This window comes from Peromyscus californicus, unplaced genomic scaffold (genome assembly GCF_007827085.1).
Source record: "Peromyscus californicus insignis strain IS unplaced genomic scaffold, ASM782708v3 Scaffold_4__1_contigs__length_199733344, whole genome shotgun sequence".
In the NCBI taxonomy this organism is placed as follows: Eukaryota; Metazoa; Chordata; class Mammalia; order Rodentia; family Cricetidae; genus Peromyscus; species Peromyscus californicus.
In genome coordinates, this window is record NW_026294562.1 from 78061224 (window position 1) to 78086646 (window position 25423).

The window sequence follows — 25423 nt, forward strand, 5'->3', positions numbered from 1 at the left end:
GCGCACACCTTTAATCCCAGCACTTGGGAGGCAGAGCCAGGTGGATCTCTGTGAGTTCGAGGCCAGCCTGGCTACAGAGTGAGTTCCAGGAAAGGCTCCAAAGCTACGCAGAGAAACTCTGTCTCAAAACAAACAAACAAACAAACAACAAACAAACAAACAAAAGAACTAGAGGCAAAGAACTGAGTATAAGAGAAGGATCCTAGGGATGAGCCCCATAACTGGTTATTCAATACCAAGTGGTCAGCCTTGAAATCATGTACACACAAGACACACTGAATGGGCCAAGCAGGTTGTATGCATATATTTATGCATACACACACACACACACACACACACACACACACACACACACATCAGTAATAATAAAAGAAAAAGAGGCACCACCAATTTGAGAGGGAGTAGGGGTTAGAGGTAGCAGACATAGGTGTTAGAAGAAAGAGAAGAGGGAAAATGATGTGATTATATTTTAGTTTAAAAATGTGTAGTAATTTAAAAAAAGAAGTAAGTGGGTCCTGAGAACTTGGACACATTCAGTGGGTTGACCCGTTGATGAGTTCCTAATTGAGCAGGCCATTAGGCGGGGTCCAGCTGGAGAAAGGTCTCGGGGCACCCCTTTGAAAGGTATGTCTTATTCCTGGGCCCTTCTTTCTGATTCTGTCACCTTCCATAAGGAGAGCAGTGCTAAGGGACTTGGACTGAAATGTCTGAATCTGTGAGCCAAGACAAACCTTTCTACTCCTCAATTTGTCTAAGTATTTGATCACAGAGATGTAAGTGTATCTGATATATTTATTGGCTTAGCCCATATCTGGAAGTCTCACTCTGAGTGTATTTTGTCCCATTCTGAAGATCTGAGGACCCAAAATACAGACACAGACACAGACACAGACACAGACACACACACACACACACACACACACACACACACACACACACACACACACAGAGAGAGAGAGAGAGAGAGAGAGAGAGAGAGAGAGAGAGAGAGAGACCGCAAATCTGCCTGCCCAGGGTTCTGTATTCCTTAATTTAATCGACTGAATTCCTAAAGTCAACTGTCACGTTTCTGGCTCCTCTACAGCATGTGGATGTGATTCAGTTCTGGCCAATAAGAAATGGGAGGTGTCCTCGCTAGTTTTGTGTCAACTTGACACATACTAAAGTTATCTGGGAGGAGGGAAGGGCAGTTAAGAAAATGCCTCCATAAGATCCAGCTGTAAGGCATTTTCTTACTTAGTGATTGATAGGTCCAGAAAGCAGGCTGAGCAAGCCATGAAAGCAAGCCAGTAAGCAACACCTCTCCATGGCCTCTGCTTCAGCTCCTGCCTCCAGGTGCTGTGGGATGTTCTGTATGTTAAATGTGCTGCCCTGATTGGTTAATAAATAAAACACTGATTGGCCAGTAGCCAGGCAGGAAGTATAGGCGGGACAAGGAGAGAGGAGAATTCTGGGAAGTGAAAGGCTGAGTCAGAGAGACACTGCCAGCCGCCGCCATAAGAAGATGTTAAGATACCGGTAAGCCACGAGCCACGTGGCAACTTATAGATTAATAGAAATGGGTTGATTTAAGATGTAAGAACTAGATAGCTAGAAGCCTGAGCCATTAGACCAGTTCAAATAATATAAGTCTCTGTGTGTTTACTTGGTTGGGTCTGAGCGGCTATGGGACTGGCGGGTGAGAGATTTGTCCTGACTGTGGGCCAGGCAGGACCAGGAAAACTCCAGCTACATCCAGGTTCCAACCCCGTTTGAGTTTCTGCCCTGACTTCCTTCAGTGATGAACTGTGATGTAGAAAGAAAGCCAAATAAGCCCTTTCTTCCCCAAGTTGCTTTTGGTCATGGTGTTTTATCACAGCAATAGAAACCCTAAGACAGGAGGTATCAAGGAAATTAAAAAACAAACAAACAAACAAACAAAAAACCTTGCAAACAAAAGCTTTAATACACTGAAGAAAGACATTGAAGAAGACACCAGAAGATGAAAGATACTCTATGTTCATGGATTAGTAGGATTAAGATTGTGAAAATGGACATTTTGCCAAAAGCAATCTACGGGTTCAATGAAATCCCCATCAAAATTCCAATGCAACTCTTCACAAAAATTGAAAAAAAAAATACAGGTTCATATGGAAACACAAAAGGCCCAGGAACCAAAACGATTGTAAACAATAAAATACTTCTAGAAAGACTGAAGTGTTGGTTTAGCAGTTAAAAGCATGCAATGCTCTTGCAGAGGACCTAGGTTCAGTTCCCAGCACCTACATCAGGCTATTGACAACTGCCTGTAACTCCAGTTCCAAGAGGCCTGAAACCCTCTGGCCCCTCAGGGCACCTGTACTTATGTGGTACACATAAACTCATATATATGTAGACATACGTAATACACATGAATTAAAAAACTACTGGAGATATCACCATCCCTTGATGTCTAGTTATATTACCAAGTGATTAAAAACAGCTTGATACTGGCATAAAACAGGGAAAATGATCAATAGAATAGAACTCAGGACCCAAATACAAGCTCCTGCTCCTGCAGCCACCTGACATTTGACAAAGAGACCCAAAATACACACTGGAGAAAAGACAGCATCTTCAACAAATGGTGCTGCTCAAACTGGAGAGCCACATGTAGAAGAGTGAAATCGGATGCTTACCTCTCGCTTGGCAAAAACTCAACTCCAGGTGGATCAAGGATCTCAGCATGAGACCTGAAACCCTGAAGTCTAAGCACAATTCAGTTTATAGACACAGGAAATGACTTTCTGAACAGCACAGACATTTGACAAATGGGACCATGTGTGACCTCACAGCACCTGTGACAGCATGCACACGGCCTACAAATGATCAAGCCAGCCAAAATTCCAGTGCACATGGGGGAAGGGATCAGGAAGTCCCACCCCTAGTTGAGGAGATATGGCAACTGTGAGCTTCTGGGGGAAGGAGAACCTGTTTTCTTCAAGGATTCTGCCTCTGAGAGACTGCCTATGTTCCAGTAGATTGACCTACACACACACACACAACACACATGCACACACACACACACACACACACACACACACACACACACCGGCAGCACTAAGTGGGCTTGGTGGGTTTTCTAAAACATATGAAATTGAAGGGGAATGTGATAGAGGGGAATAGGGGAGGAGTTGGAAGGGAGAGAATGGGAGACAGGTTTGATCAAAGCACATGGCATACATATATGAAATTATCAAACAATAAAAAGAATATACAGCTCACTAAGCTTGCAAGAATGGGAGGCACATGGAAGATGTCCTCTGCCTTGTCTCTGGAGAAAGGAAAAAAGGAATGGGAAGGACTCCCCATGTCAGTACATGGTCGACCCTAAACTCAAGGTCACCTCTCCCGTTGAGATCAATGACTTCTGCCAGGTGGCGGTGGCACACGCCTTTAATCCCAGCACTTGGGAGGCAGAGGCAGGAGGATCTCTGTGAGTTCCAGGCCAGCCTAGTCTCCAAAGCTAGTTCCAGGACAGCCAAGGCTGTTACACAGAATCTCTGTCTTAACATAAAAAAAAAGAGGAGGAAGAAGGAGAGAGAGAGATATCAATGACTTCTAACGTGGGTAAATGGGGTGAGAATATATTGCAGGGTTTGTTGATATCTGCATCCCTTACAAAGCCCAGTTTTGGAATAGCTGAGAAAATGGCCAGTGTTTTTTTTTTTTTTTTTTTAGTGTTGTTTTCCTGGAGATTTTCAAGAGCAAATATGATATTTTGGGTTATGTCTAGGTCAACGGAATGTAGGAAGATATGGACTGTGAGATGCTTGTTACAGACTAGTGATCCACAGGGAGAGTGAAGACTGTAGCCTGCATACATGCCCACTACAGGCCTTGCCTTCTGTCCCGTGTGGGGAGTACAGTGCAAGCACCTGGCCTGTGTGTTTTATGATGCCTTTCTCAGGATCTGTGTTCATCCTTAATTTTCTTGAAATTCTTCTTCCTCTTGAAAAATACATTCTAAAATGTAGTTTCTTGTATCACCCATCATGAAAAAAATATGTTCCTTTTTCATGATTGGTAGCTCACATAGACAAAAAGAGCATCCTGTATCACGTTTTTGTGGATCAAGCTCATTTTACAAGGCTTCATCCTAAACGTTAAGCTATGTAATTGATTATTTACCTGCTTATTAACAACTTAACTGGGATTCTTTCATTAATAAAAGCTGATGGAGTTACTGTGGTGGTGTGTGCCTGTAATCCCAGCATTCTGTGGACTTAGACTGGGGTACCAGCTTTTGAGACCAGTGTAGGCTACATGGCGAGTTCAAGACCAACCTGGGCTACAAAGCTACCTGTCTCACAAGACCAAAAGAGAAGATTGTGTGGGGGCCGGGGGGCACAGCAAACAAACAAAAAAATGAATGAATTGGAAATGAGTCTATGAAGAGAAAGACTGTCTGTCTTGTCTGCCCACTGCATAATCATTTTCTGTAGGTTCTAGAAGTTTTAGCTCTTTCGGCTAGCATTCATCTTATACTGCTCTGCCCTCCAGCATTGCCTGCCTCTCACCAGCTTCTTCCACTGAGCTGTGGTAGGAACACAGTATGCTTACGTCCTCCAAAGTCCCTAGATAAAGTTGCTTCCCACCCACCTGTTCTTGAGCACCACGCTTCTCCCCCACGACCACCCAGAGCCTGCACAGGTTCTCTGAACAGATTAGCCCCCACCATGTGCAACGGTTAGTACTGTCAATTTGACGAGACCTAGAATCACCCCTGCATATAAACCTCTGAGCACGTCTGTGAGGAAGTTTCTAGATTAGGTTAATTGAAGCCAGAAAACTATTTTGAATATGGACAGCACCATTCCATGCAGGACCTCAGAGAAGCTCTGAGGGGCCTGAGAAACTCAGGGAGGCCCAGGGGTAACCAGCACTGAGGGCAGGGAAGGTTGCGGTGGCCTGGAGCTTGTTCCGATCCTGCCCTAGGATGTCCCTCGGAGTTGCAAGACCTCTCTGACTCTGGGCAACAACAGGATACCTAAGATGAGTCTCAGCAATAATCCAGTATTTATGATTCTTCAGAAATGAGAAACCTTGAACCAGATCAATGACTCATTGCAATAATTATTTGCATGTAAAGCTGTTGGTCAAAATATATATACTGTGTGACACACTGCAGTTTGCCATGTTACTTTGATGAACAAATGTGCAATGGAGAGGGAGGAAGGATGTTGGAACAGAGCAGCCTGTGCACAGATAGAGGCAGATTTAGAGACGCAATGGCAGCAGCAGGTGTGTGAGTGTGGCTTTGGCAAGTGAGGGAACATGTTGTTGCCCAGTAGGGCCAGCAGGGTGATGTGCAGGAGCCTTGAGCTTGTGCAGGCTCTGCCCCCGAATTTGCTGCTTAGTTGCATGATGGCCCTGGCTCTAAGCAACTACAGGATGTCCGAGATGGAGAACGTTTCATTTTCTGGATTGGGCCTCCTTGAAAGACCTTTATGGTCTGTACTGCCACCAGAGACCATGGTGATGTCCTTGGTCTATCTTACCACTGGAGGAAAGATGGATATATGTGGCCTGGGCTGCTGCCTTTGGCCCTATTGATATCTGTGGTCCATGCTGCCACCCAAGGCCATGTCAATTGTCTGTGGTCTGTGTTACCACCAGAGGCCGTGTGGATGTCCATGGTCTGTGCTTCCGCTTGAGACTATATTGGTGTCTATGGTCTGTGCTGCCACCAAGGACCATGTTGAAATTCATGTTCCTCTGCTGCTGTTGGATGCCATGAGGATATCTGTAGTCTGTGCTTTGGTCCAGGACTGTATTGATGTTTGTTGTCTGTGTCACTGCTGGTGGCCGAGTTGAGATCTGTGGTCTGTGCTGCCATTGGAGGCTGTGTGGTTGCCCCTGGTCTATGCTCCCACTGGAGACTCTATGGATGTCCATGGTCCATGCTGTCACCAGAAACCATGTGGCCATCCATGATTTGTGCTGCCATTGTTCGTTGCAGGCAGGGAAACTTCTTTTGCAGTGGTATCCATGACTGTAGACTCACAGTTGAGAATAAGAGACAATTGAAGGTTTCTGTGACAACCCCTGCCCCTTCCCAAAGAAACAGTCTACACAGGAAACCATTGAAGAGAGCCCTTAAAAACTGTGATAAGGATGCTCCTCACAGTTGATGGCTTCTGGCAGGGTGGGTGGGGAGGACTCAGTTTTCTTTAAGGGACGGGACACTGAGAGTTTGATCATGCTCCAGTGAGTAGATGGGCAACACAAATTGGACTTGATGTATTTTTGTTGTTGTTGTTGTTGTTGCAGAGGGGCAAAGTGTGGATCGGGGTGCATTGTTTGAAATTCCCAAATAATTATTAAAAATATTACATTGGAGAGAGAGAGAGAGAGAGAGAGAGAGAGAGAGAGAGAGAGAGAGAAGCAGGCTTAGCACCAGCGATCATTTCTCCCTCTGCTTCCTGGTTGTAGATACTCCATGACCAGCCGCCTCACACTCCTGTAGTCAGGCTACATTAAACCTTCAAACTGTGAGCCAAACAAACCCCTCTTCCTTAAGTATCTTGTCACAGCAATGAGGAAAGTACCAGACACAGCGTTCACAGGGGACAGCAGGTCCAACCGCAAACAGCCCTAGGAAGACCCAGCTCATGCTGCTTCTGCTCTGCCAGCAGCCTTGAGGCACTGATACAAGACATCCAGATTTCCTGAGCCAGCCTGTGAGAAAGTGTAAGATGCTGCCAGGAAAGGCCCAGCTGGGGTATGGCTTGGGCTCCAAATTCAGCCCCATGCCACCCCACCTCCCCAGGCTCCCCAAGTCATCATCACACAGAACATGAGTGAACCAGGTTGGAGTGGGAAAGGAACCAGAGGTCCCTTCTGCCAGTCATCTGCGTAGCCTTTCCTTGCAAAGGACTACTGTGCCCTCTTAACCTGGGCTGGCCTCCCTTCTCAATGACTCCACCCGACTCTTCAAGCCTCATCTTGAATGCTATCTCTTCTGGTAAAAACCACTGTGGAATTTCGCTTCTTGCTATAACAAACTGCCCGCTGGGAAGGAAGGATTTATTTTGGCTCAGGTTTCAGATGGTTCCCGACATTGTCATTGCGGGCTGTAGAGAGCAACACAATGACTGTCAAGGCGGGGCCCGAAGGGGAGGCACGGGGATGCCCACATCCGTGCATTTCCTCATTTCCTGTGGGATGGTGCACCTACACTCAGGGTAGCTTTTCCCTCTCTGCAAACACTTCCCGACTCTCAGAGGCCTGTCTCCCACGTCATTCTAAATTCCTTTTATATTTATTATTTATCGACACACAGCATGCAACAGGCAGGCAAGTGGAGGTCAGAAGACAAGCTGTGGGAGTGGGTTCGCTTCCTCACCAGGTGGGGCGTGGGGATAGAACGCATCATCAGACTTGGCCGCAGGCGCCTTTACCTCCTCAATATCTTGCTGGCCCTTGGGTCATTCTAAATCCAATCAAGTTGACAATGAAGATTAATTGTCACACTATCTTTTTTTTTTTTTTTTTTTTGGTTGTGGGGTTGGGTGGAGGATGGGGACAGGACTGGAGAGATAGCTTAGCACTTAAGAGTGCTGGCTGCTCTCTGAGAGGACGTGGGTTCGGTTCACAGCATTCACAAGGCAGTTCAGTCCCAAAGGATCTGAAGCCCTTTCCTGGCCTCCAGGGGCACTAGGCACACAGTATACAGACAGACATACAGGCAACCCACAAAACTAAACACACAAAGACTAACAAAAAGAACAAACTAGAGGTGTGTGTGTGTTTACACACTACATATTTAAAGCCTGTGTCGAGCTTTGGTCTGTCTACCCGCTGTCACATAAGACTGTGTTTGAGATGGCATAGCTGTAGATGGTAGATCCTCCACTTCTCTGAGTCCCTGAGTGAGTGTCCGGGCAGAGTCAGCTACCATTGAACGGGTCTGGAACACTCCAAAGGCCCGTGGGTTAAAGCTTGCTCTCTAGCATTCTGCTTTGAGGAGTGGAAGAGCCTCTCAGAGACAGGCCTGGGGTCTTTAGGCTGTTGGGGCATGCTCTTCAAGGGAGACTGTGAACCAATTAGCCCCTCGGTCCTTCTCATTCTTACTTTCTGGTCATGAGGTGAACACATTTCCTCTTTCATGGGCTTCTTCCAGGGGCCCTTGCCCAAGGCCTCAAAGCATCAGAGCCAAGGAATCATGGACAGAGACCTCCAAAATGTGACCCCAAACACACATTGTCTAATTTTATTATCACAAACATTTGTAATAGTGACAGAAAGTTAACATGAGCCACAGACCATAGAGCATATGTAGAATGACCTAGAACAAAAGTTGGATAACTTAGCCTATCCTGTCTAATGGAGTGCCAACACCCTTCCAATAAACTCTATTTGCCTAAATATAGTCAATATTTTTGCACTTAATGGCATAAATAATACTCTATCAGCACTCTGTCATTTCTTTCTAGATTTTGCTTACTAATCTTCTCTCAACAGTTTCAAGCAACTTGACTATAAAGACTATTTTTAAAAGTTTTTATTATATTAATTTATTTTGTGTATGTGGGAGGGGATTGGTGGGTACATGCCACGGCCCAGGCATGGAGGTCAGAAGACAGCCTGAGGCATCAGCAGGAGCTGGTTCTCTCCTACCATGTGAGTACTGGGGCTTGAACTCCGATCATCAGGCTTGGCAACAAGCATCATTTTCTGTTGGCTGTCTTAGACTTGTTCAAGTTCATCTCTGCAGGGGTGAGCACATGACTTGCTGTAGGGTGCTTTCTAGTAGGAACAAAGTCCAGAGTTTGATCCCCAGCATTTTGTATATATATATATATATATATATATATATATATATATATATATATATATATACTTTGCTCTCTGCTTCTAAAGCTCTTGCTGAATGCTAGGATGAGTGCCAAAAGTGAATGAAAATGAAAACTTCAGTGAGTCAACTCGATACTTTCTTTTCAACTGTGGTTTCCTCATCTATTTTCAAGTGAGTTCTAAGTAAAGGAGAGTTAAAAACACGGTTTGACTTCCATCTTTGGGAAGATGAACGCCACGTGTGTAATACGTGATAGAATCATATTGTCATTGTAATTTTAGTCACACTCCAGTGAACCCCTATTTTATGATGATAGTGGCATGTGTCTATGCTGTCAATCATATTACAGTTCATCCCTCTGTTACAGGAAGTCTACCAGACATGACAACTCAGACACAGTTTATAGACAATTGAAAGTCTTTATTCCATCTGGCTGGGACCACACTCAAGTATTTGGGTCCTAAGTCTAGAGCAGAGTGTCCAGAATACAGGGTTTTTGAAGGCGGAAACCACGTCCTGGCACCTCACTCGGCAGCTGTAGTGGGGGCTTCTCATAGGCAAGCATCTGACAGAAGCTGAGATAAGAGGTTAGCAGGAGGGGGTTCTGCACAGGCAAGCAGTTTAACAAAGCCGCGATAAGTTAGCTGGGCATCTTGACCTTGGGTTCCTAGAATACAGTTGGGTAATTTTTCCTGGGATTCTCCATCAAGGAGATCCAATTCTAGTTAAACCTAAAATAGCCACAGCAAGAATACAAGATGGAGGAAACTCTGCACTGTCTGGTCCTGTCACACTTCAAAAAACTTCACTAGGTCCCAAAGAGTAAAGATGTTTGAAATGTTGAAACAGTGTTGCTCGCCTTTGACAGCTCCTAACCTTTGACAAACACTATCTTTTCACCCTTCATGCCCACCCCACCCCACCCCTGGGCTGGTTTCCAACATCTTACTGGAGACAAAAGGAACAGGAATGCTTTGGAAATCTGGAGTGAATTGTCTGCTGTTCCCAGAGGAATGAATCACCTTCAAATCAGACAAAAGGGACCCTGGAGGCTGCTGTGGCCTGAAGAGCATGGCAAGGATCCCACCCCTCACTTCCAGTCGTTCCCAAGGAGAAAATGAACACAAGAAGAGCGTGGGGTCAGGGTGTAAAGGAGTTAACGTGGTGTGGGGGTTGATCACACTGGTGTGTCTTATTGGGCCTCTTCTCTTTGCAGATGTAGGGTGAGGACTCCAGCTGCCTGGCTGTGTAGTCTCCCAGTTCCCAGGTAGTTCTCTGACTACACGTAGAAGGCCAACTGTAGATAGGAGGAGCGGAGCAGTAGAGCCTCCTTGGAGGGTGATCTGGGGCTTTGATTAGCTTGCTCCGAATTCAGCTTTTCATCAGTGTTGGCTGAGACGCTGGGAAATCGTTATCACCTGGCATCTTATCTGGAAATAATTTCTAAACCTTTTCAGAAAGCAGACAGAAATCGTGAAGAATGCGGAAGTAGGCCAAACAGAGGGCCGAGGAGAGCAAACAGGTTCTTACACCCTGGGCACTCTACTGACTTTAGCTTTTCTGTTTGACCACACAGGCTATATGGCATTAAAAGAATGTAATTAGCTAGGCATCCATAGTCCCAGCTGCTCCAGAGGTTTCTATTACATTAATTTTGTGTGTGTGTGTACATATGTGTGTGGGTATGTGCCAGTGGCCCAGATGTGGAGGTCTGAGGACAATTTGCAGGAGTTGGTTCTCTCCTTACACCATATGGGTCCCAAGAACTGAATTCAGATAGCAGGCTTCTTGGCAAGCACCTTTATCCGCTGAGCCTTCTTGCCAGGTAATTTTTTTTTTTATTTTTTATTTTGAGGTAGCGTCTCACTAAATTGCTTGGGCTGGCCTAGAATTCACTCTGTAGTCCTGATTTTCTTTTTTAGACAGTTTTCTGCCTGGCTATGGTTTTTTGTTTGTTTAACTTAGTAACAAAACAAATCCAGAGGAATCCAAGGGTATAAGCCAACACCAGCAGATAGAAGTTGGGGGGCCACTACGTCAGACCTGCTAGAGGGATCTCAGCTCTGTGATCAAGTAAGACTCCGCCCCTGGCCACCCAGGACCTCCTAAATGAGGCACCAACCAGGCTTCAGTTACACACAATACCACAGCACAGAGGCAGCCTCAGGATCCCGCAGGTTAACATCTTTGAAGAGTGGTGAAGGACCCAAGACCAACTTTTCCTCAGATTCTGGTCTAGAGCCAGCCAGTAGTCAGACCTGGAGTGACAGACATTTGAGGCAGGGCAAATGGTTCATCTTTCTTCACGACAGCCGGCTGTGCTCACCAAGAGCCCAGATGTGTGTGCATTCTTCAACCCCATAATTCTGCTTCTGGGAATCTGAGTAAGCAGAGATGTCCTCAGCAGTTAATGTGCAGAGAATGCATCTTAGACTGTGCCGGGGCAACATCCGCTTGTCAGCAGGGGCTTAAAAAGAGTGATGGTAGCAAATGATATTTCTGTGAATATTAGGTAGCCTAAAGATCATGTTTCCAGAGAGTATTTGGTGTCAGGAAAAAGAAAAAGAATGCCTACCATAATGCAGCAGCATATTTAAAGAGAGGACAAATTTAGAGCTAGGACTGGGGGCACATGTCTGTAATCCCAGCTACTCAGAGGTTTAAAGCAAAAGTTCAAGGTCTAGTTAGCTCTGGGGATACACACCTTTAACACTAGTACTTGGGAGGCAGGCAAGTAGTTCTTTGGGAGTTTGAGGCCAGCCTAGTCTACATAGCAAGTCCACATATGTACAAGCAGGAGAGCCAGGACTAAATAGAGGGACCCTGTCTCAAAAAAAAACAACAACAACAAAAACAAACAACAGCAAATAATTAAAATCTTTAGAAACTAGAGCCCTGGACTGGAGTGATGTCACACAGCCCTCATTTTTTTCTTGCATCTTATCAATCTTGCATAGATAGTAACCCTAATGCATGCATCCTTTAGCCTTGTGGTTTTATGTTTGCATGTATTTGTGTGCATGCGTGCATGCATACGTACATGTGTGCGTGTGTTCCCTGTGAGTGCCCACATGTGTGTGAAAAGGTCGGAGGATAGTTTGCAGCAGTCACTTCTCTCCTTCTACCACGTGGGGCCCGGGGATCAAAATCAGGTCTCACTACTCTCTCTCTCTCTCTCTCTCTCTCTCTCTCTCTCTCTCTCTCTCTCTCTCTCTTCTTCATTCTGTGCTTTCAGGACTCACACATGTAGGTGCTCATGAGTCTGAGTTAGCCCATTCTTTTTAAGGTCGCAGGATCTTGGCACAGGTGTACTTTGTTTTTTTTTTCATTTCCTTGTCGGTGGATGTGTAGACTGTTCCCATCTTTCCTCTGTTGCAGCAATCTTCTTGGCATGCAAGTGGGATTCTCCAGCTGAGTTCCAACAAGTTGAATTGCTAGATGAGCTCTTACAACATCAGAGATACCAAACTACCCTCCACAGTAGCTGGGATGCTTCCACCTCAGCACATGACCATAAAATGATTCTCTCTCTCTCTCTCTCTCTCTCTCTCTCTCTCTCTCTCTCTCTCTCTCTCTCTCTCTCTCTCTCTCTCTCTCTTTTCGAGACAAGGTTCCTCTGTGTAGCTTTGCGCCTTTCCGGGAACTCACTCGGTAGCCCAGGCTGGCCTTGAACTCACAGAGATCCGCCTGCCTCTGCCTCCCGAGTGCTGGGATTAAAGGCATGCGCCACCACCGCCCAACGATGGTCTCTTCTTACTCTTGGCAACAGTTCACCACTTTTAAGGGTGAAAATTCATCTCTTTTCTTGTTTTTATTTTCAATGAGTAGTAAGGTTGAATATTTCTCAACATATTTTTTAAAGATTTATTTATGTATTTTATGTTTATGGGTATTTTGTCGGTGTGTACATTTGCACAACAGAATAGGGCATTGGATCCTATGGGACTACAGTGGATGGTTGTGAGCCACCATGTGAGTGCTGGGGATTGAATTCAGGACCTTTGGAAAAGCAGGCAGTACTCTTAACCATGGAGCCAGCTCCCCAGGCCCCTCCACATCTTTTGTTACACCAGTCTATTAGTCAGCGTTCTCTAGAGGAACAGAACTGATAGACTATATATTCACACACACACACACACACACACACACACACACACACACACACACAACACACAACACACACACACACATATATATTCATATATATGGGATTTATTAGAGTGCCTTACGGGCTGTGGTCCAGCTAGTCCAACAAAAAGTCCAAGAATGCAATAGTTGTTCAGTCCAGAAGGCTGGGTGACTCAGCTGGTCTTCAGTATACCTTAGAATCCTGAGGAAGCAGGCTCTAATGACGGTAAGTTGAGAGCAAGAGCAAGCGACAAATAGCAGAAGCTTCCTTCTTCCACGTCCTTCCATGTCCTTCTGCCACCAGAAGGTATGGTCAAGATTAGAGGTGGATCTTCCCACCTTGAAAAAATCTGGATGAAAGGTGTGGGTCTTCCCACTTCAAATAATTTAAGAAAAATCCTTCACAGGTGAATCCAGGTACTTGGGTTTTAGTTAATTCCAGATACAGTCAAGTTGGCAACCTGTGTCATGATATGGCTGTCCTGGAGTTGGAGAGATGCTCAGTGGTCGGGAGCACGTTCAGCTCTTGCAGAGGACCCTTATAGAACGTATTGTATAATTGTTTCTATCTTTATACTCTTGTGCAACTTGCATAATACAGTCCCCATCTCTTCTCCCCTCCCTGCTTCTTCTCCCTCCCCTGTCCTCTCCCCTTCCCCACCTTCTCCTCTCCTCTTCCATCCCCTCTCTCTTCTCCCTGCCCCCCTCAGTTCTCCTCATTTCTTTCTTGGTGGCTGAGTCTTCAGACCTTGGCCTGGGTGTTCTGGGAGCTGGAGCAAATCCATTCTTATTGTTTCAATGTCATTAATAATTACCGCTCTACTTTTCTTCTTTAGCCGAGTTTTAGAATTTGTGTTCTTATCAAGAAGGTATCTCTTTTAACTTTTCAAAAATTTTTGCCACAAAGTTGTTCACCACAAAGTTCATGCTGAGCCAGGTATGGTGGTGCAAGCCTGTATCCCAGCCCCAGGAGGTGGAAGGCAGATGGATCCCAAGCAGCATGATGTGGTTACAGCAAGTCCGGGCCCAGGAAAAGTCTAGCCTTCCTTAGCCAAGTCCTCCATCTGCCTCTCACCTCTCTCGGGGTGTCACTGCATCTGCTGTGTCCCCTTTGCCACTTAGAATATTTTTGTCCCATTTTTTTGATCAACCTTAGAAGAAGTTTATTTCACGGGTCCGTAGCAGAGCACCAGCTTTTGCTTTTTATAACTTCATTTTGTACTCATTTCTGCTTAAAAAAAAATTATTGGGGTTGGGGATTTAGCTCAGTGGTAGAGCACTTGCCTAGCAAGCGCAAGGCCTTGGGTTTGGTCCTCAGCTCTGGAAAAAAAAAATTATTATTATACCCTTCCTTCTGCTTCCTCTGTGTTTATTCAGCTGACATTTTCCTGCTACTTAACTGAGTCACTGACCCCTGTGATACTGCCATTAACAAGAGTTCCCTCCTAATGTCTGTTGGATGCATCAGGGAATGATGGCTTTTGTTCCTAGTCTGTAGGCTGTTTTGCCATGCTAGCTGTGGACACTCACTTCTGAGTGCTTTGCAATTACCAGACTGCTTTTCTCGTTAACCTGCATGTAATTTTCAGTTTCCGAATAGGTTATTTTTCTTTTAAAAAAATGTATAACAAAAATATTTTATCATTCAGAAGGGTCATAAAGACAAATATAACGAACACCTGTAGGTACATTTGCCATGAGCATCACCTAGCTTCGGAAAGAAAACTCAGATGTATACTTACAATTTTCAATTTTATTGTTTTGCAAATAGGTGCTTACAGTAAAAAAGAAAAAAGAAAAAAGTCGCCTGACTTCCTGGCCCCTTCCTCAGAAGCAGCGGCAGTAACTGATTTCAGGCTCAGTTTGCTCACGGGCTTCTGGCCTGGCATGTTGTTGACTTCTAGTCTCACAGCTCTGTGGTTCATTGAGTGTGATCTGAAGATTCTCTGGAAGCTGCCAAAGCTTTGAGGCCCAACACACAGCTTCTGTACCTGTTCCAGGAATAACTGAAAAGAACACATCAAAGCTCTTTCTCTGCACTACAAAGTTAAGCTCATGATTTCTCTGATCCCTTCCATGGCATTCAGGCAAATGACCCACCCGCTCAGTGTGACCCCTGACCTGAAGCTTCTTCTTCAGCTCAGGCCTTAACCACCCCCTCAATGTCCTCTGTCTTGCACGGCACTTTGTGTGAGCAAAACTCTCTGACATTTTAGACTCAACTTTCCTGGGAGCGTCTGAGCAGCAACATTGTCATGGAGCGGATAGTCCAGTGCTTGGTATATCAAAACAGTAAACACAGAGCCAAAAAGAGACTTTGAGTCTTCATTATTGGGGTAACAGGCCTGTTCTCCCTGGTGACCTCAGTTATTCCTCAATACTTGTTCCTACTGAAAGGTCTTGGATGTGGGTTCAAGAGGGACATTAAAACAAAATGTCAGGAGTATGAAGTTTATTAGAAGAGTTATTGATGCCATAGACAGACAGACAGACAACAGCATGGAGGGGGATCTGAAGAGCCTACATAGCAGAAGCAGGAGTAATGCTTTTCTGAGGATGGGGGTGGTCTCACAGCACAAGCCTGTAGTTTCTGATTCCAAGACCAACACTCTCTCTGATGTAAAGTCACTTCCCTAGCTGAGAAATTCCGGCACCGGAAAGGGTGTTAGAGATTCACAGACCATGTCTCAGAAGGTGCCCATCTCTTTGAGAGTGAAGGACTGCTGCAGACATTGTTTGTAGAATATTATTTTAAGGTATGTTACTCTTGTTTGTGCTGCATTTGTTTAACTCTGTGAAGCTGTGTTACTGTGCCTGTCTAAAACACCCGACTGGTCTAATAAAGAACTGAAAGGCCAATAGCAAGGCAGGAGAGAGAGATAGGTGGGGCTGGCAGGCAGAGAGAATATATAGAAGGAGAAATCTGGGAGAAAGGGAAAAAAGAAGTAGCCCAAGAAGGAGGAGGACTCCAGGGGCCAGCCACCCAGCTACACAGCAAGACACAGAGTAAGAATAAAATTTACAGAAGAGACCAGAAAAAGCCCCAGGCAAAAGGTAGACAGGCTAATTTAAAGTTAAGGAAAGATAGTAAGAAACAAGCCAAGCTAAGGCCAGGCATTCATAATTAAGAATAAGTCTGTGCGTGATTTATTTGGGACCTGGGTGGTGGGCCCCCCAAAAGAGTAAAAAACAAACAACATTGTGACTGGATTTCAATACCACATTCTTGGGCCTATGGTACCAGTTCACCTCGCTGAACCCTCAGACTGACTTATCCTTCTCATTCTCATTTGCTGGAACCTTTCTACATCATGGGTTGAATGTGAATATCCAGCATCCTTCTGTTTTCTGCCATCACTGTGGAGCATCACTTCAAAGCAGCCCCCTACAGGGGCTTTACATCCTGGAGTCAGCTGTACAAGCCCAACCAAAGGCCACTTTAAGATGAATCCGTATTAGAGTTTCCTCTGAGGTGGAGCAGGGCTCAGATAACCATCACATCTGCAGTCTGGGTGCCAACCTTAGCCTCTCTTCTGCACTCATCTTGACGTGTGTTCCAAATCTTTTGGCTCCATCCTCTCACCCTCCCCTCCCAAGCACTCCCTCAGCTACTACTAGGCAGAATAGAGAAGACAGAAAGCCAACATTGTGGTGCCAGCTGTATTTAGCCGTTCACCTCCCATGACATATCTCTTATCTGTTTTCTCTTATCCTTTATTCCAGCAGGCTTCTGCGTTTTTAAGGCTTCCCTTTCTTCATTATACTTCCTAAGAGAATGCTCAGCTGCTTGCACTTCTCTGTTTCACTTCTTTTGGAGTCTGTTCTGGATTCCTGGCCGCTCTATGGAGACTTCCATTGTCTAAATTGTAAACCTATGGCCCATCTTTCTGGAACTCCTCAGACTACCCTGACCATCCTGACCACAGCCTACTCCTTCTCAAGAGTCTCTCCAGTCTTGGCCGCCCTGCATATTGCTCCCTTTTGAACCTTTTGTTCTTGCACCCTCCTTCCTTGGTCCTTGGACCCTAAGAATGCTGCGGTTCCAGAGTCTTAGCTTTCCTCCCCGGCTTTTCTGTCTTGCACAAGAGGAAAATGGAGCTTCACGACAAAAGAGGGGAGTCTCTCTCCCCAGCTCCAACTAGACACCGCCAAGGCAAAATGCTGTCCTGTGGTGGCCAGGTGTCTCACTTTCCAGATTGGCTGGATATGCCACAGCCTTCTGTGAGATACCTTGACTTTGACTACATTTGTGTGTGTGTGTGTGTGTGTGTGTGTGTGTGTGTGTGTGTGTGTGTGCTGCATGTGTAGGTCAGAGGACAACTTTTAGAAATCAATTCTTTCTACCGTGTGGGTCTAGTTGATAAATTAATATTTTGGTGTCACACAAAGAAACGACCAAATCAAAAGTTACCCAGCAAGGCAGTCTTTTTTGTCAAAAGGGTGTGCCAGGCTTGATTAGAAGGTCACACATGGCCAAAATGCCCTCTGTCCTATCCTCAGTTCATGGGGATCTTGGCCTTTCCTCATTGGTTGATGTCCAACCTTGCAATCTATCCCTGATTGGCTAAGCTAGAAAACAGCCTGAAAAGGGGCAGAGACCTGAGGGAGAATGTGGGGTATCTTATGCTTTTAAGCATCTCAGGGATTCTAGATAGCAAATTACACCTGGTCCGACAAGCCTATCTGACAAATGACTAACAAAGGGGGCTTTTCAGGAGCCAGGAGCATTAGGGGGAAGCGGGCACACAGCTTTTAAACCTGTTGGGAAGAAATGACTGCTTCTCTCACTTCAGACTTGGTGGCAAGTGCCTTTACCCACCGAGCCATCCCCCTGGCCCACACCTTGACTTTGAATACCGAGAATGGTTTGATTTTCAAGACTGCAGGGGAAACCAATTGTGCAAGCTTTCCACTGGGGGCTGTTTTCTCCTCTCACTGTGATGTCCACAGTTTATATAAGTTCTTTGGTAGTAATGATAGTTCACAGTTACCAGGGTTTTACCCCATTCCCAGTGGTTCACAGTTCATTTGCACAACAATGTCCACAGTCCGATACTATTATTCTTCCTTTACAGGTGGGCAGGCTGAGGCCAGCGGTTGAATGAGTGTGTTGTCCTAGAGCTCAGAGATTTGGGGTTCAAGAACCAGGGTTTGACCCTGGCCTTCCACCTCCAGAGATCAAGCTTTTAGCTACTGCTAGTCTCCCTACTCAGATGAAGACCTCTCCAGAGGTAAGGAGCTGTCCAAGACTCCAGCGTTGACGAGAAGCAGAGTAAGAATGTGTTTTCAGAGATTACACTATGCACTTTGTGCAGTTGGATTATTAGACACTTTTCCTGGGCAAGGGTGCATTTCCAGCTCTGAGAGTCGAACCTGGAATGTATGCAAAGGAAATGCCTTCAGAAGTCACTCCTTTGGGTAATTTCATCACATCTCACAGTTCTTAGGGGAGCGGGGCTAAGGCTTAACCAGCACTACCATGCCACACTTCCCAGCTGCTATCCTCGCCCTTGCTGCACATTAGCTCTTTAAATCCTGTGAACACTTCAGTATTCAGGACTTTTTGTGTGTGTTCGTGTGCGTGATGTGGAGGTCAGAAGTCAGCTTCAGATGTGGTTCCTCAGATGCCCTCCACCTTGCTTTTTGAGACACATTGCCTGCCCAGCAAGCTTTTTACGGACTGAACTATGTAACCATCCCAGAACCGACTTTATTAATTCCATTTAGTAGCTCCACGAATGGCCAACGCTCTACTAGTAACGGCAGAGCCAGGATTCTAGCTCAGGCTACAGGAAAACAAAACCCACATTCTTCCTTTTCCGGTCTAAAGCTCGTATTTTTAACACACAAGACACAACGTGGGCTCTCCTCCACCGAGCGGGCAGCGGGGGCGACGGAAACCGTTCCGGGAAGTACTAAAGCCGCGCGGGAAACTCGGCCCACAGCTGCTGAGGCGCCATAGCAACGGCACGGGCGGGGAACCGGAAGTACCCTCCTGATGAACATGCGTAGCTCACCAATAGGCGCTCCATATTGGAGCTCTCCCCGCCTCGGAGGCGGGCCCCGAGAGCCGCTTCCGGCGTGACCGCTGCTGGTCGGCTTCCGGGCGTGCGGTGCGTATGAAGGCCGCGGGGCGCTGCGGGGACCAAAGTGGGCGTCCGTGGGGCGACGGGAGGAGAGCGGTGGGGTCTGCACAGCGTACGAGAGCGTTGTCCGGCGCTGACGGGGATATTGAGGCCCGCAGAGGGCACGGATTGAGACCTAGCTCCGTAACAAGTTATTGCTAATTTAAATGTTTGTCTTTTTGAGACATAGCCTCACCATGTAGCCCAGGCTGACCCGGAACTTGTGTAGCTCCTGCCTCTCTATCTTATAATAGGCCAGGCGGAGAAAGTGCGCCTGACACTGTCACCGTTAGGTGATAGCCGCTTGTACCACTGTGTCCAAAACGACCACCTCCGCCTTGTGCCTCTCCCCCAGGGCCTCCTTTGTTTTGTTTATGGAGCCCGTGTTTGAAAGCCCGAGACTAAATGTGTTCAGAATCATCCGTTCGTCCGATTTGGGAAAGGTCTAGGATTCCTGTGCTCCGTTTTATGTTGCACTTGGTACTGATAACCCCAGATAACACCGCTAACCCAGGCCAAGTTCTCAAAGGGAAGAGTGGAGAAGTGTAGATAAGGAACCTAGACCGTGGTTTTATTTATTTATGATTATGTGTGTGATCATGTTTTTCGATACACAGTTTCTTTACTGAAATTCCTTGTAGACCAGGATAGCCTCGAACTCAAGAGATCCGCCTGCCTCTGCCTCCTGAGTGCCCGGGTTAAAGAACCGACACTGCTTTTGTAGTACCACCCCCTTCACCGTCATTCACCTGGGTGCCTTTTAGCTTCAGTTCCCTCCTCTGTGAAAGTGCCCCTCAGGAGGTTCTGGTGAGTTCCAAACCAGGCTTGTGTGGTCAGAGAACTAACACTGCCTAGCACAGGCTGCCCATTCAGTGCCCAAGGTTTGCTTCTTGTGCAAACACTTGGCGTTTTAAAGTCCTTTGGGTAAGCAGCAAGTATCTCTGGTTCATCCACTCTCTAGTCTCTTAGATGGTTGTCATAGCCGTAAGCAAGCATCGCTCCTGTGCATCTTTTCCACTCCTACTTCTGACCCCCTCTCCCTACCTCACTTCTCTCTTTGATACTTAAGCTGGCTTTATTTGTGTATTTTTATTACGTTACATGCCTATAAAAGTATATGAAGAACAAAAAGTGAACACCTACATGGGTACCACCACCAAATTAAGTACATTATCCCATCCCCCACACCACCACTGAATCCTCTCTCCTCCTCAGAGTACTCACTGCTCTGAAGCCTGTGTTTCCTTGCTGTTGGTAGGTCTCACTGACTTTGTGTGGTCCTGTGATGAATACCATGTACAGTAAGTTCTTTCAGTGTTTGACCTCCCGTGTGAATGTGTGACTTGCTCTTTGCATATGGTATGATTTTGTGTTCATTTATGTGTGTATGTATTTATCTATCTATCTATTTATTTATCTTTTGAGACAGGGTCTCTCTGTATCCATGGCTGCCTGGAACTGGCAATGTAGCCCAGGCTGGCCTTGAACTCAGAAAGATCCATCTGTCTGCCTCAGAGTGCTGGGATGAAAGGTGTGCGCCACTATGCCCAGCTTGCATGCGGTATGTTTTGAGCAGCATCCATGTTGATGTGAGTAACCCTGCTTCCTTCTTCACTGTCCTAGATTCCAGATGTGATTAGAATTCCTCTCATGACTCTTCCTTGGTTGATGGACATTCATAGTGTTGGCAGAGTTCCATTACAGGAGGCCTCTATGGACATGTTTCCCGGGGCCAGTGTGGACACTTATGTAAGGAATGTATATAATAATGGTGTTTCCGGGGCCATGCAAGCTTGCTGAAATCTGTACTCCACCAGAAGTGGAGGGAAGTCACAGCCCAGGCATTCCTCCACTCTTACTCACTGAAGATCGCTGCTTTTCCCTCCTGCCCCTCCCTCTCTCCCCACTCCTCTCCCTTCCCCTCCTGTTGTCTTCTCTCTTTTCAGATTTATTTTATTACATGTATGTACAAGTGTGTCTGAGTGTGGGTATGTGCATGATGCCCTCAGAGGCCAGAGGCCTTGGGTCCCCTGAGCTGGACTTACAGGTGGTTGTGAGTGGCCTGTTGAGAGTGCTGGGAGCAGAACGCTGGTCCCCAGCAGGAGCAGCATGCTTTGACCCCTGAGCTGTCTCTCTTTTCTTTTTGAAAGACAGAGTCTCTCCCTATAGCCCACACTGGCCTGAAACTCACTGGGTATGGGGTCGAGACTGACCTCGAAGTGGTTCTTCCTCCTGCCAAAGCCTTCTGAGTCCTGGGATTCTGGTGTGTGTCACTGACAGTGTCAGTGTGGCTTTTTATTCACCTGCCTGATCACATTTAGGTTGATCAGCTTTTGAATGTACTCTTGCTTATACATCAGCCTCTTACTGTTCTGTGTTCATTCTCTTTATTTTTCCCTCTGGGTCTGTAGGGGTTCTTCATGCCTTCTGAAGAAAGATGCTTGTGGTTATGTGTATTTTAAACACCTTCCAGCTTGTAGCCTCCTCCCCTTCCTTCCTCTGCTTTGGTATTTTTGGTGAGGTTCTTTAATGAATTCAGTAGTGTATTTTATGCTTTGTCCTTTGTGGCTTTTGTATCTTCTAAGGACATCTTTTTCTACTCTTGGATTTTATACTCTCCTATGGTGTCATTTAAAGTTGTAAAGTCTTTCCTTTTTTAAAACCATGACCCTGTAGGCCTCAGCACCGTGTGTGTGTGTGTGTGTGTGTGTGTGTGTGTGTGTGTGTGTGTGTGTGTGTGTGTGTGTTGGGTGCATACCACTGCATGCAGGTGAAGTCAGAGGCCTACTTTCAGGATTGGTTCTCTCCTGTGTGTGTGTGTGGGGGCGCGGTTGGGGGTGTATCCCACTGCATGCCTTTCTTTCAGGATAGGTTCTGCTTTCACCATGTGGGCCTGGGGATCAAACTCAGGTTGTCAGACTTGAGCTTGGCAGCAAGCATCACTACCACTGACAGTCATCTTGTGAGCCTACCATGGCATCTTTCACAGAAGGTTTGCTTTGGCCTGAGCCCCGTTCTGCAGCATGCCACGTCTCCACACACACTCGTACCTTTTCCTGAGCTCTCCATTCTGTTCCATTGGTCCACTTGTCAATTTCTGTACCGTTGCCACAGTTTGTTCACTAATCCTGTTTTTGATATCTGGTAGGACAAGTCTTCCCACCTTTTGTTCAAAAATATTTGATGCTCTGTCTGTAGTGAGTTTTAGAATCAGCTCGTCAGTCACATTCAGGTAATTCACAAAGCCTGCTTAAATTTCGATTGGCTTTGCATTGATTCCAATTGCATTTTGAAGTGGCTGCTTTCATCTGTGTTTGCTGCAGTTATTTTTATGTGCCATTTCGTAGATAAGAGGCAATTCTTTCAGCACAAGAGCGTAGCTCAGTGGTGGAGAGCCTGTCTAGCATGGGTTCAGCCAGGGTTGGACCCCCAGCATCACACATACTCGTGCATGCACACAATTCCCTCCATTCCATGTTTGTTGGTTTTTTTAGTGTGAGTACATTTTATCAACTTGTTTTCTGTGTGTACTGACTCCATATCTGCTTTTCCCATTTATTCTGTCTCCCACTGCGTTGAGTGAATGATGTCATTACTGGAATGGATTATTTATGTCTTTCCTTTCTTTCCTTCTCTCTTGCCTTCACCCTACCAAGGACTGGGATCCTGGGGCCCCTACATCACCAGAACTGGCTAAAAGGGATTATTTGTAACTACATTCATTGAATTCTGAACAAATGGACTTTTTTTAAAGTCATTTCTTTGGTATTGGCTTCAGACTTCATTGCCTTGTAGTCAGTAGCCTGTAGCCTGGCTCTCTGGCTGCCTCGGCTCATCCTGCTCTGCAGCCAGCATGGTGGGCACAGTCAACCCCCTCAGCTTTTGCTGTCATGCACATCACCTCTCCCTGTGCTCTGCTGTGTCCACCTTGTGAGTCAGAGGACCGAACTCTCCCACTCTAGTGTGGACTAGTGTGTGCTGCCGTGATCCCAGTGAACTGACCTTGAGGTTCGTGAGGCCTCATGATAAAGGCCTAAACATTTTAAGTAGTTGTGTATTCTTGTGTGACCTTTTGCCACTCTGTGATGATCTTTATTTCTGCTAATCCTTTATTTATTTATTTTACCATAAAGTCTATTTTGATTCAGTAAAACCACATTAGCTCTCAGTTTGCAGGATAGATTGGTTTCTAGCATTTAGAAGTAATGTACATACTTTTAAAATCTGGTCTAAGAGTTTTTAATCTTTAAATCGGTTTCCTTCCTTCCCTTCCCTTCTCCTCTCCTTTTTCCCCCTCCTGTATCCCAGGGTTGAACCTAGGGCCTGGTGCATTTTAGGTAAGCTCTCTATTATTGAGCTATTTTTCTTCATTGTTATTATTAATCTAATTGTGTAACCAGAATTCATGTTGCCTGTCACGCAAAGGCAGAAATTGAATCCTTAAGCTATGCTTATTCATTGAGCCGGCAATCTGGGAAGACAGAATTAAATTTAAGAAAGAAAAATCTGAGCCAGGCATGGTAGTGCATGCTTTTTATCTCAGCATGCTCAGGAGACAGGCAGGTAGAGGCAGGAGGATTTCTATGAGCTTGAGGCTAGCATAGTCTACATAGTGCGTTTTAAGACAACCAGGGCTACCTAGTGAGACTCTTTCTCAAAAACAAATAAACACAAGTCCGACTCCTCTCATTTTCAGAAACCTAGTTGACGGGGTGGGAAACAGGCTGTTGGTTACTCCAGAGTGCAGTACTGGCCCTCTGCTCAGGGGGTCAGCATAGCCTCCAAGTCTCGTGGCATTTTCCTGGGTATCCTCTGCAGGGTTTTCCTTTTTCTAGTCTCTCCTTGTGTTTAGAGAGAGGAGGACCAGAGTGGGGTGCTGGTGTGTGTGACTGCCTGGCCTGCATGGACAAGAGTGGATGAAGGAGAGGGGCAGGCCTAGGGCTTGTTGAAGTGTCTATGCTGTTGAGGTGTTCTTCAAGATGACTGGCAGGCAGGCAGAGAAAGTGGCCATTGGGCAGTGTGCCTTTCTAGCTCAGAGGGCCAGCCCATGAAGCTGTGACTACAGTGGCATATTTTTATGTGTCTTTTTTTCTCTGAGTTCTTGGTAAGCCTTTGGTAGTCTTATCTCACTTTTAATACTTTTTTTTGCCTTAAAGATACGTTTTCTTATTGCTTTATAGACAAACAGACTGAACATAATAGCTAAATGTGTGTCCACATTCTGTTGGCCTAACATCTTGGCAATATGCTTGTTGGAACACAGGATCACCTCAGGTGAATGGCAACTGCTTCAGGATGCTGAGCTGTGCCACAAGCAACAGTCAGGCAAAGGGGCTCAGTTGTAGTCCAGTTCAGATGTGTGTGAGGACCAGGCAGGCCTGGTCAGCATGGCTCTCAGTGCCTCCATCCAGCTTCAAACCCATGTGCTTAGTGCTTACAGGGCCCCGCCTGCCTGGTAGGAGCAGGTGTTTTGATCGCCTTGTGGTGTGTGTTTGTCAGCTCTGATCTGTGTGGTTTGTAGAAAGATACGTTTTTATTACCTTTATTTTTGTATGTATGTGTGTCTCTATGTGGGTGTGGACCGACACATGCCATATCGCATTCGTGTGGAGGTCAGAGGACAGCTTGCAGGAGTTGGTTCTCTTCTTCCACCACGTGAATCCCGGGGATTGAACTCAGGATGTGAGCCTTAGTGGCAAATGTCTTTACCTGCTAAGCCATTTTGCTGGACCCAAAAGATACCTTTTTGAGAGAATGCAAAGGACTGTAGAAATAGCCCACAGTCCTCCTGTGACAGATGTTTTATTGGCAGCTGGGGAGAGGGGAAGGAAAGTAGAGTCTACTAAGTGATTCTCAGGTGTGTTCTCAGCAGTGGGCATCGTACTTTATAGGGAGAACTCAAAGCCTTGGCTTAGTTTCTCCAAGGCTGTTGAGCTGGTGAGTGATCCCACGAGGGGCCAGACTCAGAACTGTCCAGTAGTAATTGGCACAGGCTGGGTGCTTGCTGTGGCACTGTTAGCTGGGTTAACTCACCTCAGTTATAGGAGTTCTTAGGAGAACATTTCTGTCCTTGTTCCCACTATGGAGACTTTAGTTGCCCGCTTACCACTTCATAAGTAGTTAGTCCAGGAGGGCTGTGAACCACTTGTGGCTCCAGAAGCTCTCAGTTCACACTGCTCAAAGCCAGTGGAACGAGCTTGAGCCCTGACCCCTGTTCTTTCCACTCTGGAGCCATCAGCACCAGGAGCTGAACTTTGAGAACCACAAGCAGTGTCTGCTTGTCAACATAAACTAGTGCAAACCCACCACCATTGCTCTTGTGTGCATGGACATGACTGTGACACTTCTTTTT

At 46.1% G+C, this 25423-nt stretch overlaps 1 protein-coding gene across 2 annotated transcripts in view; it reads left to right on the plus strand.

The window, feature by feature from the left end:
- Positions 1 to 18958: 18958 nt before the first annotated feature.
- Positions 18959 to 25423, plus strand: part of Nsmce1 (NSE1 homolog, SMC5-SMC6 complex component) — a 30793-nt gene continuing 24328 nt past the window's right edge. The window contains exon 1 of one of the 2 annotated variants that reach the window (XM_052760920.1): positions 18959 to 19059. The gene's annotated coding sequence lies outside the window, so the exon portion shown is untranslated. Of the gene's footprint in view, positions 19060 to 19103; positions 19223 to 25423 lie in introns of those variants that run through there. The other variant, XM_052760919.1, reaches the window with a different exon arrangement.